General features: G+C 40.1%; 1 non-coding gene across 1 annotated transcript; it reads left to right on the top strand.

The window, feature by feature from the left end:
• The first annotated feature begins 1,286 nt into the window (after window positions 1-1,286).
• On the top strand, window positions 1,287-1,393 carry LOC141654482 (small nucleolar RNA R71). The gene has a single exon (XR_012548041.1). It is a non-coding gene; the product is annotated as a small nucleolar RNA R71 (small nucleolar RNA).
• Window positions 1,394-19,469: the final 18,076 nt, after the last annotated feature.

Genomic DNA, 19,469 nt, shown 5'->3' with positions numbered 1-19,469 from the left:
GATCCTTTAGTTTTGGAGGTGAACTTCCTTGTAGGATGGCACTACTCACCTTAGTGAAAGCAATAGTCTCAAGTTTCCAGATGGATTTCTTCTTTGTAAGAATATCTTTCATATACTTTGCATAGGCCGGAACGTGATTGATTAATTCCGTAAATGGAATTGAGACTTCCAAGTTCTTGACAATCTCCATAAACTTCCCAAGTTGTTCATCAAACTTAGGCTTAGCTTAACGACTTGGAAATGGAAGCCGAATCACAATAGCCTCTTTCTCTTTGGCCTTTTCTTCATCCTTATTTGAAGCTTCTTGAATGGTGGGTTCTTCTTCTTTAGAGTTTTTAACAACTCTTTCCTTATCACTAGCATTCACAACATCTTCATCAACGGGCCTCTTCGGCCCTTCATACCTTGTACCACTCCTCAAATGGATGGCACTCACCGATTCTTGTCTTGGGGGATTACCTTGAGGCGGTAATTGCCCCTTTTGTCTTTGTGAACTTGAAGATGCCAATTGAGACATTTGGGTCTCCAACATCTTTGTGTGAGCTAGTATGTTGTTAATGGTGATGTCTTTTGCTTGGCTATCCTTTCGCATTTGAGTGAAAAACTCTTGTTGGTTCTTTTGCATTTGGAGGACCGCTTTTTGAACATCAAAACCTTGGTCATTGGATTCATTGTATGGAGTTTGATTTCGGTAACCTTGGTTTTGATTGTAAAAGGGTCTTTGAGCTTGGTTTCTCATTGGAGGTTGGGTGTATGTTGTTTGAGGGTTTTGAACATTTTGGCTTTTGTATGAGAGGTTGGGATGGAATTTGGTGTTTTCATTGTAATAGTTGGAATAAGGGGTACCACTCTTGTATGCTTGGAAAGCATTCACTTGTTCACTTGTTCCCCTACATTCACTTTGGTCATGTCCCAAAGTTCCACAACTCTCACATACTCCACTCGGAATTGATGAAGATGCCACCATGGCATTCACATGTTGCTTAGGCGATTTGGAGGCTTCTTCAAGCTTAGCCATAGCCTTCTCAAACTTCAAATTAATGGTATCAATATGAGCACTAAGTTGAGCACCCAATTGAGTAATAGAGTCCACTTCATGCTTTCCTCCTCTAGTAGCCTTACGAGGTCTACTATATTGTGAGTTATGGACCGCCATTTCCTCAATCTTGTTCCATGTTTGATTATCGTCAACTTCGGTGAACATACCATTTGATCCCATATTGAGAATGTTTCGGGAGTCTTCATAAAGACCATTCCAAAATTGTTGTACCAAGAACCACTCGCTAAGTCCGTGATGAGGACATGAGCGGCAAGTTCCTTTGAATCTCTCCCAAGCTTCATACAAAGATTCTTCGTCCCTTTGTTTGAACCCGGTGATTTGGGCTCTTAGCATGTTAGTCTTTTCCGGAGGATAGAACTTTTTGTAGAAAGCAAGTGCCAATTTCTTCCAAGAGTCAATACCAAGAGTAGCCTTATCAAGGCTTTTTAACCATTGTTTTGCGGTACCAATCAAAGAAAAAGGAAAAAGACCCATCGAATTTGGTCTTGAGTAGCTCCGGTTTGAGAAATCGCATCACAATAGTCACAAAAAGTCTTCATATGAGAATGAGGGTCTTCACTAGGCAACCCCCAAATTGACTTCTCTCAACTAATTGGTTAAATGCGGATTTTGCAATGAAATTACCGGTTAAATGTTGTGGTGTGGGAGTACCATTTGGTAGGTTCTCCTCGCTTGGTACGGAATGTGATGAAAATTTAGGCATTGTGGGTTGATTTTGTGGTTGATTTTGTGTTGGGTTATCCTCTCCTTCTATTGCAAAAGGGTTGATGAACTCAATGTTATTTGGTTGAATATCCACAATCTCACCAATACCTCTCAAAGTATTTCTAGCAAGTCTTCTATTGTTGGTAAAAGTTCTTTAAATTTCAAGATCAATGGGTAACAAGTTACCTTGTGATCTCCTAGACATGCAAAATGTCAAACAACTTGAAAACAATTAGAACAAACATTGAGGAGTTTGACTTCCCCAAGGTAAATAAAGACACAACTAAAAAGCAATCAAAGAAAATCAAATCAAGTTAACACCGTCCCCGGCAACGGCGCCATTTTTGGTCGGACTTATCATTTTCGATTACTTGTCGTTAAGAGTTACCTAGACCAAAACAATATTTATAACTTCACAAACTACTCTACTATTAGTAAAGAGGTAAGTAAAGGTCGGATCCCAAGGGACGGGTATTGATGTAGGATTTTCGATTGCAAATGGTCGTGTCTAAGGGTGTCCCAATTTGGGTTGAGGTAGAAGATCAACTAAGCTAAATAACAATGTAAGTAAAACAAGCAAGATGATTAAAATGAGATGTAAACAAATGATTAAAAGTACTAGGGTGTCATGGGTTCATAGGGGATTCATGGGATTTGATCATACAAACATATTTTCTACTAGATGCAAGCAATTATTGTTGTGATGGGATCGAGTTAGTGTATATCTTACAATCCCTATGAAGGTTTGGGTCCCGGAGCCGAATCGATTAGATTGTACAACACCTACAAGTCGACATAATCCTCCCTATCCAACTATATGCATGGTCTAATGAGACTCGAGTTGGTTTATGTCTTACAAGTCTCATTGAAAAGATAAGTGATGGGTAAAAAATGCAAGGATTCATAGGCTCGCATTTCATCAAACATAACATGTGCATAAGTTGAAATCACAACAAGCAAGCAAATTAATTATGAAAGCATATTAGATTAAGCATGAATCAATCCCCATGTTGGTTTCCCCTAATTCCCCATTAACCCTAGTTAAGGAAACTACTCACTCATTATCAAGTTTAACATGCTAACAAGGTTGTCAATCATACTAGCAAGACAAAACATGATGAACAAATGAAGATGATTAACAATAATTAAAAAAGATTAAGAGAGAATTATACATAAAGATGATTCCAAATAATAAAGCAAAGAATAATAGAAGTACTTGATGATTGATGGAAGGTTGTCAATCCTCCAAATAAACCCAAATAATCTTCCATTACCCAAAATAAATGATGAACAATAGAGAAATTAAGTAAAGATTAAGAAGTGAGATTTGTATTAATGCTAAATTAAGAGTTGATTACAAGATTAAGATGAGATTAATAATGCATAAAAATAACATGATAATCCAATTAGTACAATGGGGTATTTATACTAAGGATTAGGTACATAAATTAGGGTTACTAAGGGCTTAAATGACGATTAAGACCCTTAAGAAAAGTTGAGGAAGTGCTCCTCTCGAAGGAGATGCGCATATCCGTTTTCATAGTCTTCAAGAAATACGCTCGTCCCGAGCGGCTTGGCTGAGGGACGGTTTGCACTGGAAAGGAATCCGAGCGGATTGGGGGTCGGGACGCTCAGATCACAAGGCCTCAAGACGAGCGTCTTGGGCACGGGACGCTCGGACTGTAGCAGGGGGACGCTCGTCCTGGGCACTGCGACGCTCGGATTGCTGGGCAATCACTTCTCTTCTTTTCTTTCTTCAACAATCCTAAAGGATCTTGTTGGAGATGCAAGGATCCTTTCACCATTGCCCAATCTACTTTATTATCTACATAGGCCTTCTAGCATTGTCTTCCCTTTGATGCTTGGTCATTGAATTCGATCAATTTAGCTCCATTTTGCCATGAAAATGCAAGGTTTGCACTCCTTTCCTACCAAGGGATCAAAACCTCAAAGAGTATGCAAAACGAAAGACTAAAGATAGTAAATGACCCAATTATGCCCTAAAAAGCATAGGAACGAGGCTAATTCGGGGACTAAATATGCTCAAATATGAGTCACATCATATGCGTGCGTGGATTGGCTATACATGAGACGGTTTAATGCACTACTCGGATATGAAAAATGATTTCAAAACTTTTCTAACTTCATTTGCATTAAAATAACACTATTTAGAGTTAAAACCGTCTTCGGACCCAAAACCGACTCAGAAACCCACAACTCGAGTCAACCTGAGTCAACCCAAATCCTGAATGTCAAAAATGATGCCATGAATGCCTTTATCATGTCATTTACATTAAAATGACCCTAATTAGAGTCAAAACCGACACCGGGCCAAAAACCGGCTCAGAAACCCGCAACTCGAGTCAACCTGAGTCAAACCGAGTCAAACCAAATCTCAATGTCGAAAATAATGCCATGAATGTCTTTATCACGTCATTTCCATTAAAATGACCCTAATTAGTGTCAAAACCGACACCGAGCCAAAAACCGACTCGAAATTCAAATCCCGACTCACACGGGTCAAACCCGAGTCAAAGACACAAAATACCTACACCAAATATCACCCAAGAGGAAACTTACACGGCTAAGCAACCATCAAAGACCACAAATCACAACCAACAAAACATTGGTTAGAACAAATGGAAAATCCAAATTTGCGAAAAGGACAATACACCCATTTGTATCACAAGGTAGCTCGCGCCTCTTTGGGTTGTCTGCTTAGCCTCTAAGCAAACTCAACCAACCTACAACCCCACATTTCTCTATAAATACCAACCTTCACTCACCATAATCCTCACGCGAGTGTCCGCCCCCTCACCTCTCTCTTAAACTTCTAGAGCCGACTTCCTAAGTCACAAAATCGACATGTGTTTACGACCTACCGATCGTAAACACAAGCCTTACACATATTGTTTGGTACCGTCGCCGTGCATTCGACCGACCCATTTGACCAACTCAATTCATTAATCAACATCTTTTTCAACAACATATTTTCAAAACTAAATCCTTTTTTTTAAGGCACCTTTTTAAATTTCTTTGATCGCAATTAGTCCCAACGAGAAAACCGTCTCTAAAGTCGTCTACTTCGCAAACATCAATACACGTAAGTTTGAGGGTGTAAATATCTCATTTATTTCATGTCTTTACTGTTTTTATGAGTTTATATGCATGAACAATGCATAACACGATTCAAACATAGGTTAGACGAGCCAAAACTGAGTTTTCGCCCGAGACAAAAGCCTTTTGCTATGGAAAGAGGCTCGCGCCTCTTGTGGGTTCTCGGGTCAGACTCAAACGTGTTTGTTCTCGTCTTTCCTCTTTATTTCATTTCTTATTTGTAATCGGTTTTTACCATTTCAAATGTTTCAAATCCTTTTTATGACAAACTTTTTAACCATAAATCATAATCACCCTTGGTTCCTTATACCATGACGGTTTAATCCGTGACTCGGTGATATTATTTGGTTAATTACGTTTTAATGGGTATTTTAACACCCTTTTCTTTTATTTAGCATTTTTCTCATGTATTTACATTTGTAAACATATTAGTCATAATTCATAATCATCCTTGGTTGTTTATACCATGTCGGTTTAATCCGAGTACGATGACAAACTTGACTAATTACAAAGAAATGAACTTAACATATTTAGTTCAAATCAAACATTTTACATTTTTATTTGTAAACTATACTTTCCAAACTTGCAAATCCGACAACGAATATTACTAACATAATAGTAATTATTCCGAGTCATGCAAACAACATTTGCAATCATTCATCACAAATACGGTTTTAAATAACCCTTTTTAACAACCTTTTAAAATGGTTTTAAACAACCTTTTTACAACCAGGAGACGCCTCTTGGTTCGGCTTATGGCTCGTGCCCCAAGGTCTCCTATTTTCATATTTTAAAACCAGGGCAGAGCCCCCTCCCTCACCAATAGGCTCACGCCCCAATGGGGCTGCCAGGCACTGTTCTGTCCCATTTTGGTACTTGTCTAGGACGATCCCGATTACGGTTTATCCGAATACGTGACGGATCAGATTGACGAGTTTGTATTTTATACTTTGTCATTTAAACACACTTCTTTTCCAAATAAATGGATCGTGTTAAGCATCATAACTCGAATTTGGTAAATGGATGTTTAATTTCCGTTTTCACGTGTAAATCAATCTAAATCCAACTCGACATCAATTACTTGATATTTGGATTAACAAACCGACTTAGGAAATTCTCACATGTTAGGTTAAAACTTTTGGATGCGCATTCATGCATTTACGCCGTTTTATCAACTTTTTCACTTAAACAACCACGATCGATCAGTAGAGGCCGCTAACGCGGGTGGGATTGGGTGTCCGATTAAAGGGCTTCCCAATACGTACCCTCACCCCTTACTCAAAACCTTTGGATAGTGGATGGCCTTATCCAGGGCGTACGAGAGTCATTTTAGGCATAGAATGCTAACAGGGGGACGAGTCCTTATCTTTAGTACCTATGTCAAACACTGCTTTGTGCTTCGTTTGACCGAGGTATAAAGTGGATTCGAACGGGTTCCAAGCATCCCACAAATGCTAAAGAGATCCGGTCGAAAGCATTTCTACGCCGCCGAGCGTGGCTTTCAAAAGACCGCTGCATGTTCACAGATTGGCTTGGCGTGCAGGTGGCCAGTGACTACGGACCGGTAGGTGGCCCAAATCCACAGACCGGCTTGTGGCCCATGTCCACAGATTGGCGACTCCGTTGGGGAAATCTAGGACGCTTGTGTCTTTGTGATCCTTAGAGGTGAAACTCGAACGAGGTCATGATTAAAGTGCATTAATTGATATTACGGTCATAAGTCGGGTTCCTTGTCCGGGCCCTTAACCTAACCTTTATCGACCAATTGGCTCATCCCGTCGGCGTGAGTTTTCTCATCCCCGCGTTTCGAATCCCGATTGAGTCAAGCATACCGTTGACGTTACACATTTTTGTTTCGTCAAAGAGCTTTCATCACCTTCGAGCACGAGGCTAGGGCACCCTACTTACACATTTTGTTTGGATTGGTATCCCTCTCGCAAATCGGGGTTTGATCGTTTGGTGTGTAACCACCCTTATTAAGCCAAAACCCGTGTCAGCATTATGCATAATATAATGAACTACGAGTGCTTATGTGTTATGTGATCATAAGTTCTTCCGTGTCATTTTCAAAAACACCCTTTCGTGCCATTATAATGGCCATTTCAAACCTCGGTCTCTCGCCGACCGTTGCACGCCTTTTTAGGCCATCGTAATGACGATTTTCAAACCCGGTTTTTACAACCGTTTCAAAGCACCTTTTTATGCCGTCCTAATGACGACTTTCAAAACCGGTTTCCTACAACCGTTTCAAAAACACTTTTTGCGCCGTTATAATGGCCGTTTCAAACTTCGGTCTTTCACCGACCCTTGCATACCCTTTTTATACCGTCGAAATGACGATTTTCAAACCCGATTTTTACAACCGTTTCAAAGCACCTTTTTCATGCCGTTATAATGTCCTTTTCAAACCTCGGTCTTTCGCCGACCGTTGCACGCCTTTTTAGACCGTCGTAATGACGATTTTCAAACCCGGTTTTTTACAACCGTTTCAAAACACCTTTTTATGTCGTTATAATGGCCATTTGAAAACCTGGTTTTTATAACCATTTCAAATGCCCTTTTTACGTCGTCGTAATGGCCATTTCAAACCTCGGTCTGTCGCCGACCGTTGTATTTTCAAATAGCTTTTTTACGCCGTCGTAATGACGAATTGTACCCGCGAATTTTCAAAATTCGAAATCAGTTTTCAAACAAAACGCTTTTTTAACCGTCGTAATGACGATTTCAACCCATGCAACTTTCCAAATTTCGAATCTCGTTTTCTAAATCAAATTTGGCTTTACTAAGCCGTCGTAATGACAATTTCAATTCTCACAATTTTCGATTTGCATACCTTCTTTCAAAGGTTAAAACGGTTTCCTAACCCGTCGTAATGACGAATACAATCATCATAAATTCCATATTCAGATCATTGAAAAGAAATTTAACCGTTTTCAAATTTCAAATTCGAAATCAAATCTTTGAAAATGAATTTAACCGTTTTCAAATTTCAAATCTAATTTCAAATCATTTGAAAACGAATTTAACCGTTTTGAGATTTCAAATCCAATTTCAAATCTTTGAAAACAATTTAAAACGTTTTCAAATTTCAATTCAAAATCAAATCTTTGAAAATGAATTTAACCGTTTTCAGATTTAAAATCAAAAATCAAATCTTTGAAAACCAATTTAACCGTTTTCAAATTTCAAATCCAATTTCAAATCATTTGAAAACAAATTTAACCGTTTTCAAATTTGAAATCCAATTTTAAATCATTTGAAAATTAATTTAACCGTTTTCAAATTTCAATTCAAAATCAAATCTTTGAAAACAAATTTAACCGTTTTCATATTTCAAATCCAATTTCAAATCATTGAAAAAAAACTTAACCGTTTTCAAATTTTCAGCCCATTTTCAAATCATTTGAAAACAAATTTAACCGTTTTCAAATTTTCAACCCAATTTTAAATTCTTTGAAAACGAATTTAACCGTTTTCATGGCCATTGTGATGACAATTCCAAATTCTTCAATTCTCGATTTTCAAATCCGTGATTTGGAATTGCAAAAATCATCTTCGGAAACAACACATTGTCTTCAGAGCCGCCGCAATTTCAACTCAAGCTGTCTTTTGAAAACAAACTTAAGACAGCCCTTTCAACTGGCCGACCTTTTGAAGATCTTTACTCTTCGAAAGCCGTCCATAGAACGACAAATGAATCTTTTTTGAAAATTTATATTTTCGAAAACTTCAGTCCACCTTTTCGATTCAGCCTCGAGTCGATTAGAGTCCGGTCGATTTCAAGTCAAGTCGTCTAGATAACGTCGAATCTCCGCCGAAGTTAGTACCTACCTTCTGGTCTAGGTCGTGTCGCCTAATTGTCGAGACATCTTCAATGGCATTAGCAGAGTCAAAACCCCCCGGGTATTAAACCCATCTTTCCCCTACATTACGGGTCAAAGGTCAAGTTTGTGTACGTGTCTTGTCTAACGACGTCACGCCAGCAACACACATCCAAACCGAGTCAGAAGTCATCTGTCTAGCCGTCACTATGCCAAAGTTGACACTCGAGTCTAAGTTCAATGTCATGCACCAAGAGTTCAAACACAAGAGGCCTTTTATACATATGTGTCGCACTTGCGTTTGTTTGTGCAATCCCTTGCCAAGACAAGTTATAACGCCCATCGTTATGTCAATTAGGTATCCCTTGGGTGCCATCAATCGCCAACCATAAACTCAAGAAGCCGATCAATCTGCATCTGCCATGACTTTTGCCGAAACCAACAACATGGTCCTTCGACTCCTAGTTACCGTGGAAAACTTGAGCACTCGTCTCTCCCAAGTTGAGGACAAAATGATAACCGAGAATTTTCCCTCTTCTGATGTTGAGCAAAGGGTTAAGCTTCTTGAAAGCCGACAACTTGCCAACAACAAAAACAACCCTCCAGAAAACCCTATTGGACACAGTCAGGAACTTTCCTTGGATTGCTCTCATCTCATCCCTCCCGACGATGAGAAAATTCGTGCAATTAATGAAGATGGACTACAAAGCGATATACCCATGATCTCCGTCTCCATCAACAACATATTCTCAAAGCTGCGAGTGGCTATCGATGATTTGAACACTGAGGTAGCTAATTTAGGGAAAAGGATTGGTAATGCCGAAAATGAACCTAACCACCAGGGAGAAGACCAACACCCAATTCACCAACAACCAAATGTTGAAAATGAGGAACCATCTGATGGTTCCCATACCCAAGAACCCACCAACAAAGAAAATGAAATTGCCTCACCAAAATACCCTTCAACATGCCAAACAACGTCCCAAAAACTTGCCATTAGCAATGACCAAATCCTGTTTCCGCCCACGATTGACAAAAACAAAAACAAAACTCACAAAAACATCCTAAAAAACATAAATGTTGGAATCAGGGGAAAACATCAAAGGGTATTCACAGATCTGGGAATAACATATGGCACCGCTCTGAGGATACTTTCTTCAGAAGGATTACTGCAACCTATTGGTCCCACTCCGGATCCAAAACACGAAAACATAACCCAATTTTGGAATGGCTACGCATATTGTCGATATCACAGAGGCCAGGGGCATAAAACTGAAGCGTGCTATGAGCTTAAGCACGCCATACAAGATGGAATTGAGGATGGCAGGTTTTCCACCTTACTCTTGACCACTCCAGACAAAGAAACTGGGCGGCCTAATAGGAAGTTCGTCGATTTGGGTGATCGAGAGGATGAGTATTCTGCCAATAATTTGGTAAAAAGGAGAAAGGTAGGCTCAACATCATCCTATCAGCAAGGAGATGGGGCTTTAGTTAAACATGTCATTGACTGCCTTCAGCCAAATTATGCATCCCGTTTGAAGGGTTGTAACATCAAAAGCGTCGAGGACCTATCAACAGAAATTTCTCGCATTGATGAAATCATTAAAGTAGGTACAACATCTGCGACCCCTCCCGAAAAGCAAGTCTTCCGCATTACCGAAGTAAAATTTGTAGAGCCTTCGCCAGAAAGAGCCACACATCCGCAAAGACAATTTTCAGACTTGGGCATGCCTTATGCCATTGCTTTAAGAGTGCTTGTCTCTGAAGGACTAATCCAACCGATTGGCCCCACTCCAGGTCTTACACCCAAGAAAAGAGGCCGGTTTTGGGACGGTTCCCAATATTGCCTATTCCATAGGGGTCATGGGCACAACATAGAGATGTGCTGGAAGCTCAAACATATCATCCAAAACATGCTCGATGGTGGCAGGTTGTCTTTATCAACCCTGAATCATTTAATGGAAAAGAATGGTCCCCATGGGCGCCTTACCCCTCAAAAACAGGACAACCTTCCAGGATCTTATCCTCTCGGCGTCCCAAACAATGAGAGTGAAGTGCTCAAGTGGGTCAATGCTCAAAACCAGACATTCAAGCCGCTGGATGCTGCGAAAGAGACCTTCGAGGAGGAACATGATGATTAGGAGTTGGTATCTACGATTGAGTCCGAGTCCGAGTCCGAGTCCGAGTCCGAGTCTTAGGCTTTCTCATATCTATACTAGCGTCTGTCCTTTTATTCCTAAATGACAACCGGGGGCTGTCCCCATGAGTCACATATTTCTCGAGTCTGTGTTAACCTCTTATTTATCTAAATAAAAGCATAATTTCCAACTATCATATATTCTCCCCTTTACCATATCCCGTTGACAACGAGAATTGATTTGAGAATTGATTTAAAACAAACAACCTGTTCCAATTCAATGTGAGTACACTCGAGTGACGTTCTGTATCGAGTAAGCGGAGGACTCGAAACTCCGTGTCCATTCTCTTTACCTATTCCATGTCTGACAATAGAAACCTTTGATTAGCACCCGATCTAAAACGAGCTCTCAATCAAAGGGATCCTACGACGAACCTAGATAACAAACCAGAACCTCTCCTTGTTCATGGTCAATGACGGAAGGCAAGCCCGTTCCCCACGAAAACATCCCATCACCAAATATCAACCTCTCACCAATGGGTACATCCCCGTCTGCACTTTTACCTGCCTCGAACGAAGGAAGGCAAAGAACCAATAAATAAAAAACCAAAGCCAAAGCAAAACCAGAGCCAAGGCCAAAATCAAAGGCCCAAGCCAATAGCCATTCACCAAAAGCCAAAGCGAAAGGCCAAAATCAAAGGCCCAAGCCAATAGCCATTCACCAAAAGCCAAAGCGAAAGGCCAAAATCAAAGGCCCAAGCTAATAACCTTTCACCCAAAGCCAAAGCGAAAGGCCAAAAATCAAAGGCCCAAGCAAATAGCCATTCACCCGAAGCCAAAGCGAAAGGCCAAAATCAAAGGCCCAAGCCAATAGCCATTCACCCAAAGCCAAAGCTCAAGGCCAAATCAAAAACCAGTCAAAAGCAAATCACTCAAGGCCAAAGCCAAAGTCAAAGTCAAAGCAAAAAACCAAAGTCAATTCATTCAAAGCAAAAGCCAAAGCCAAAGGCTACTCACCCAACGTCAAGGCCAAGACCCAAGCCAAAATCAAAACAAAACAAAATTGAAACCCTTTTCTAAAAAAGGCCAAAATCCAAAGAAAGAATCCAACACACAAAATCCTAGACAAGTGAGTACAAAATACCAAGTCCAGGACCAACAAGTCCAAAGCCCAGGACCAACGAGTCCAACACACCAAGTCCCGGACCGACAAGTCCAAAACACCAAACAAGTCAGTCCAAAACACCAAGTCCAGGACCAACAAGTCCAAAGCCCATGACCAACGTTTCTTCCCTCCAAACTTCGGGACCAACAAGTACAAAACACAAAAATACCAAAACCTAATGTCAAAGAGCTAAAACAAGAGCTCAAGACTCGTCAACTAACAACAAACCCAACACTGCTTCACCCTTAAGTCCTTCTAGAGACTGCTACAGGGAGAACTATCTAGGCTTTTGAGTATTCCCCTCAAGCTCGTAATATTACACCTTAACCTTTAAGGTCCAGACATGGGAATCTGATCCCGCCCCCTTCCCCACATTCTTGAGAGCCTCAAGAAGAGCCTCTTGTTGCTCAATCATACGAGCAATCTCATCAATAATCATCTCAGAAGCTTGAATTTGTGCGGCAGTTCTTTTAGGCTGCATTTTGAGCTGATAATAAACAAGGAAACGTAAGCACAAAAGCCTACGGCTCAAAATGGGTGTGACCTTCCGCCAAAGAAGCACTCGGCCGAGTACACAACAATACTCTGTCGAGTAAGGACTACTCGGTCGAGTATTGCTGATACTCGGTCGAGTAGTCGACTCGAGTAGCCGACGTCAAATTCACCAAACTCATACTCGGTCGAGTATAATCAGCACTCGGCTGAGTAGGGCCTACTCGATCCAGTACACCTAAGTACTCGGTCGAGTAAACACAACCAGTAGCCATTGCTACTCACTGCCAAACAACACTCGGTCGAGTGCCTGGTTACTCGGCCGAGTACCCCCTACTCGGTCGAGTACCCGCCCTGCTCGGCCGAGTCATGCCAAAACGGGTAAAAATAGTACGCAGTATCTCCTATCATGCTTCCTACCTCAATAATCAAACACATAACGACAGAAATCTGAATGCCACATAATAAGATATAACATGCCAATCACTTTCATGCTAAAACCGTTTCACAAGATTTCACATATCAATTCTTTTCACTCCGTTCCAATTCTAAACATACTTTCATCAGTTTCACATACACATTCACCTACTACCACATGTTCCAACCATTAGACCTTAACATACATGCACATACATTAAACAAGTCTCAACACATCCCTCGTGACCGGCTCGAGTTAGTGAGGGCCATAATGCGATTCCGGGACGTCTCCCGAGTCCTTGCGGTAGCTCCAAACAACTCTCCCCGGGTTCATTTTATTTAGACTCCCTAAGTTCATTGGGTTCATTTGTTTTAGGTGCCGGAATCTTCGGCTCTAATACCACTTTGTAACACCCCCTCATACCAAGGTGCCTTACCAGGACCACCCTAGCATGAAAGAACGTTACCATCTCGGTTGCCCGAGGTTAGTACATATCACAAGCGTCTGTCCAAACACATTTTTTAAAAGTGCTGTAAAAGTAAATGTTTACAATACTCCAAAATCCGACCAAAAGTAAATCCGAATGTTAACAAACTACATGAATCATAAACTAAGACTCGTAACTGTGATACTACAACTTGGTGTGACGACTCTCCCATGAACGCCCAAGCTCACCAAATGCAATACCTGTCAAGTCTGCTCACCATCCCTGAATGGATCACAACAGATTCCACAAAACAACAACAACGGGGTCAGTACGGTTCAATCAAGATAAGACAATATACAATGTAACCAGCTGAACATCCTCCCAACCAATCTCCCAATCTCACACAATAACCGACTACACACCGAAGTGTGTAGCCCTGCCAGATTACCCATCGCAACAAGTAATCCTCGCCGCCAGTGGGGGACCGCAGCCAATCCCCACCTAAATCCCGCTCATCAACGAGCGATATCCTTGTCCCTTAATGTGCACATCCCCTCCCGTGACGGGTTCCACGGAGTGCGAAATAGGGTGTGAAGCCACTCCCGCAAGTGACTCCACCACAACCAACACAATCAACACAACATCCACAAACATCACAATACCACAGCATCACAGCTGTCACAACACCACAACCGTCACAACACTACAACATCACAATCGTCACGACGACACCATTCCTCCGATGTTCAGCAGATAACAACAATTACAATGCAAACACATCTTAAATCAACAACCAGAGACTGAGTAGGGAAACCCTACCTTAGCAACAACAGCAATGACGAGAATCAGGCAACTAGAATGGCTCCTCTACAAAGTCTTCGCCTATACAATAATCACATACACAATTACTAATTGCAAATCCCATCTCCCCCAATTCATGATTAAAGACAAACTCTAGAACAATTACTACAAACATGGGGATGAGGACTTACCGACGAAAAGGGTGAAGATTGAATACGATTGCTATGCTTGTCCACACACACACACACACACACACACAGAGGGAGAGATTTGGAGTGATTAGAGCGTCGTACGTTGATTAGGTTTTGTAAATAATGTTTTAGAAACTGATATCGGAATTATATAACGCCCTAATTACCCCTTAATCAAACCGTCAAATATTACTCGCTGACGGATACTCGGTCGAGTATAGAGTATACTCGGCCGAGTATCCTCTACTCGGTCGAGTATTCATCATACTCGGCCGAGTATTCCTCGGCAGTAGCCAAACAAAATATACACTCCACACTACTCAGCCGAGTAGGCTCTACTCGGTCGAGTACTTAGCCTAAGAAATCCGTAGTATTACAAGAAGAGTCTATTTGTCTTATGTATTCAAGTGAAATGATATTTGATCAGTTTTAATATTAAAGGGAAACTATTTGTTCAAACAAAGTAAACAATTAAAACAAAACTTCAAGATGCAGCAATCATGGTACTTAAAATTATTACAGTCGTATGGTTTAGCATTACATATTTACATACCAAACCTGAATTAAAGCATTTATATGAATATGGGTATTAAACTATTAGCCGCCATTGCAACACCACCCTCACAAATCAACCTAACTGCAAAATTAAGTAAGCGTAGGTCTGCACACACTATAGCATATTTCAGATGCATCACTTCTTGTTTTAGGACAACAATCAATTATAATATGACTGCATTGTTTCCGGCATAGACGAACCACAACGAAGTTTCATACATACTACTTCATACAACAAATAAATTAACAATACAAGACATAGGTAGCATACAAATCATATCAAACACATTCAACATTTTATAATATATACTCTAAAGGTTATGATGAGTCCCTATCCAACACAACTAGGCTATAACAGAACTCTCTTACAAAAGTCACCACTTACCAAAAACAGTATAACAAAGTACAAGTCGCAACCAATAGTAAAACTATAAGAGTAGCTATATGGAATAACCAGAGTTAGAATCAAAAGAATAATATAATAAACAAAATACTCAAAAATATAGCACGCAATTTCTTAATTGTTTCTACCCATCTCTCGCTTCTTATTAGGGTGATCTAGGTTTCTAATCCATTTTAAATTTTGGGTTATCGAGTGAGCGTTGGGAGCTACATAGCTCGGATACCAACTGTAACAACCCGGATTTTCGAATATCGAAAAACAATATATAAATAAGTCAATAAGTCAATAACATTACGAAAAATTCTTTCGGTGGCGGAATTATCGAGACAAAACCGGTTTGTTACTAACTCGAATATAAATCTTTACTACAACTTGTGGGAGTAAATACCCACCCGATAAACAACTAAATGAAATATAAATATATCTTAAATTATCATAACTAATTTTTTCCCTAGCTCGGAGTTCTCACTCGATTATCCCAGCCAGCAACAGTAAATCATAAACCACTTGCAATCATCACCTGAAAGGGAGGGCAACAATCAGTCGGGAGTAACTAGGTGCTCCCCAGTCATATTTTACCCAATAGAACAGAAATTGTAAAATATTAAACATGCCCAACATGAAAGCACATATAGGACTGTTTGTATAACTGTCCCTTCAAGTCCAGAGTCAAAGAGTCAAATAGAACTGTCCAGAGGACTGTTTTAATGGGTTCTCAAACATAATTAATAACACATTTGATCAACCAACATGTGATATCAGATAAATAGCATTTATACAAATTATCAACAGAATAACGTTAACAAGTGAATAATGAGTAAATACGGTCAAGTATTATAAATGTAGTAACAAGGGTCAACAGTTAAGTCAAATAAGAGAACGGTGGAACGCCCGTGAATCAACAATATGACACACTCAAGATGCTCAGATGATGCTCAGACAATACTGACACCCCATTCCCTATGGTAGGACGACGATTATAATATGGTCCTATTCTAAGTTTGGCCAAACTCTCGAGTACCAATTATACCCGACTCAACAACCGGTAAACCTAAACGGTAAACAAATCCCATAGTCTCAAATCAAGTAACCGCGGCTACTTGATGGAGCGACCTCGCGACCTAGTACCAACAATATGGCACGAGGATCTGCCCACGAAGTGGTAACCCATCAACGGGTGGCACATGTTCCAAAACAAGGGGGATCAAAACACCCGCCTTGCTACCTCTCAACTAGACTCAAATACAATTACTTGTAACCATACAAGAAAAGAGGTGAATCAATTCATTTTTAAGTTCGTCATTCACAAGTCAACAAAATATTTACAAGTTTGAATCGTCAATTTCACTCGGAAACAATCCATATTACGTGGCTTTATAATTAATAAAGCAAATGAACACTTAGATAACCGGACACAATACAAGTCAGACCTCATTCTTATCATATGAGCACACTATTTACGAGTTAATTCCAACACATTCCATGCATTACCACCACTAATGAGTGCGCGCATAAGTAGTGGTACAAGTAGCTCAGTTAACAATCAAAGAATAGCTAAACAAGACGAAAACGAGAGGCCCAATTCGGGCAGAATAAGTCAGGCGAGCTGTTGTACCTTCAGATGGTCAGACCATGTCTGTAACAGAAAAACAAACCTCTATGTTCATAAGGCTATACCAACCTAGGTTGTACGAAAACGGACACGGACACGACACGGACACACGACACGGCACTTCAAAATATTTAGGACACGGACACGGCAAAAAAAAATCAATATACATATTAAAATAAAGGGAATTTGAAGAACATTATAACCAACATCTAAACTTTGGTCATCTAATGGCCACAAAATCTTAAAATGACAACCAATATTAATGTCTTATACGTCAAAATCAACATGTCTTAAAAACTACAAATTTTCAAATTACAAACCCAAATTTAAATAAGCATGTAAGTCTTACAAAATTAAATAAAAAGTATCAAAGGCTCCAAATTACAAACCCAAATTCGAGTCTTAAAATAACATTCGCCATAGTTATCAAACCGAATATTTTCCGCAAAATATATTAACATTAAAAGGCACCAAAAATAAGTTGGACAAACAATGCTCACCAAAAGCTGAAAAAAAAAAGAGTTTACGGATCAGCCTTTGCATCACTGTAATTATTCATTAAACTTCTTTCGGTAAGTGGGAAATAACAACTCAGTTATTCGCTTCCGAAAATTACCCCTAAATCAAACAAACCCTAACTTCCGAAAAATCAACAATCTCCAAATTTAAAACCCCCAAATTTAATAACAACAATAATAATCATTATAACGATTTATTTTGATTATTTTAATTATTTAGAAACTTATTATTATGTATAATATATATAGAGATTAATATAGAAATAAAACATAGATTGAGAAATTAGGGGAAAACGAAAAGGCAAGATACGTGGCAAGCAGAGGTTGCCAGCGGCGAAGGGGAGGGTGACGGCGGCCGGACTGAGGCGAGGGGAGGCTAGAAGGCGTCGCAATGCAAGAGAAAAAAGGGGGAGAAGTGAGATGTAAGGGGAAAATGGAAAACTGAGATGTCGTGATGATTGATAAAGTGAGATTTTGATTTCAAAACTGCTTATTTGGTGTGTCCAGCGGACACGGGCCGTGTCCAACCATGTTGGACCGTGTCCGACACGTTTTCTTTTAACATAAAAACCAGGGACACGGTTCAAGGCGTGTCCAGAACGTTTCCAAGCGTGTACTAGGAGTGTCGGTGTCCGACACGAATTTCCAGGCGTGTCCTAGGAGTGTCGGTGTCCGACACGGGAACGCTCAAAACTAGGCGTGTCCGTGAAACCTAGATACCAACAGGAACTCAATTCAAGCAATATTACCGTAACTTACATGAATAATTTGTCGTACTTAATAGTTCATTATCGACCCACGTTAATGGAAAACTAGCAACTTGAGAGTTCACGGCAAACCTATTACCATACTCGCATATATTCAATTTTCCAATAATCCATCAGAACATCAATAAAATTAATCCAGTCAACAACTTTAAACATAAATATACAAACAAGGAGGAATCCAGATCAAGCTAAACACATCCAACATCCTACAATCATGGCTTAAAGGCTAAAATACAATTAAGGGTTAGCCTAGTTACCTCATCAGAATGCTTCCCAAGTCGTCCATAATTATATAGGAGTTCGTATCACCGCGCCGTAGTAAACCCAATTAGAATTAAGGACCAAGTGACAAATATGCATGACAGATACGCCGAGGGAGGCGCAATGATGATGGCGAGATGATGATGAGTGTGTCGGGAGGATTAGAAGAAGCAAAACATGGAGGAGGAAGGAGGAAGGAGGAGGAGCACTAAAGAGGGACAGTCGGACTGGACAAGGCGCAAGGCAAGGCAGAGCAATTTAGTGTTAGGAATAGGTTTAGTCTTATCTCCTTTATTTAGATTAATGTGGGCTCTTGGGTCTATTAGTCCATAATTTGGATGATCCGATCATAAAACGGGTTAAGATTTTATCACTTAATAAGAATATCGAGATTGATAAAAATAATTGTTAGGCTAAAAATAGTATGATGGTATACACATGTTTTAACCAGTATAAAAAGTACGTAAATTAAGAAAATGAATAAAATTGAGGTCGAAGGCTAAAGTATAAACTTTAAATCACAATATAACATTATAAATTAATATTTAACTATTTAAAAACATGGGGTGTTACACACTCGATCGAGTGGCGATCCCACTCGGTCGAGTGTCACTCACTCGGTCGAGTGTCTCTCACTCGGTCGAGTGCGACACAGTTCTCAGGAATGACCAGGTTTCGTAAAATAGCCATATCTCACTCGTTTCTTGGTCATTTTGGGCGTGTAACCTACCGTTGGAATCATAAGAGAACCAGCAATCACCTCCCATTGGAATCACATCAATAGCATGTCTAGATCTCAAGTTATGATAGTTTTAAGGCGATCCTTCTATAGGCGGACATTATAACAACTCCTCTAAGTCTAGTATTGGTTATACTCGGTCCACTCGGTCCACTCGGTCTACTCGATCGAGTGAATACCTTATAAACTACGAGGTTTTACACATAACCCATAATCTAAAGGAATTCTAGTACTCGTCTCAATCCCATTCCGACAACATGACCATCATGCTTGGCCTTCG

Source organism: Silene latifolia, chromosome 4, assembly GCF_048544455.1.
Source record: "Silene latifolia isolate original U9 population chromosome 4, ASM4854445v1, whole genome shotgun sequence".
In the NCBI taxonomy this organism is placed as follows: domain Eukaryota; kingdom Viridiplantae; phylum Streptophyta; class Magnoliopsida; order Caryophyllales; family Caryophyllaceae; genus Silene; species Silene latifolia.
This window is presented reverse-complemented; position numbering and strand designations above follow the sequence as displayed.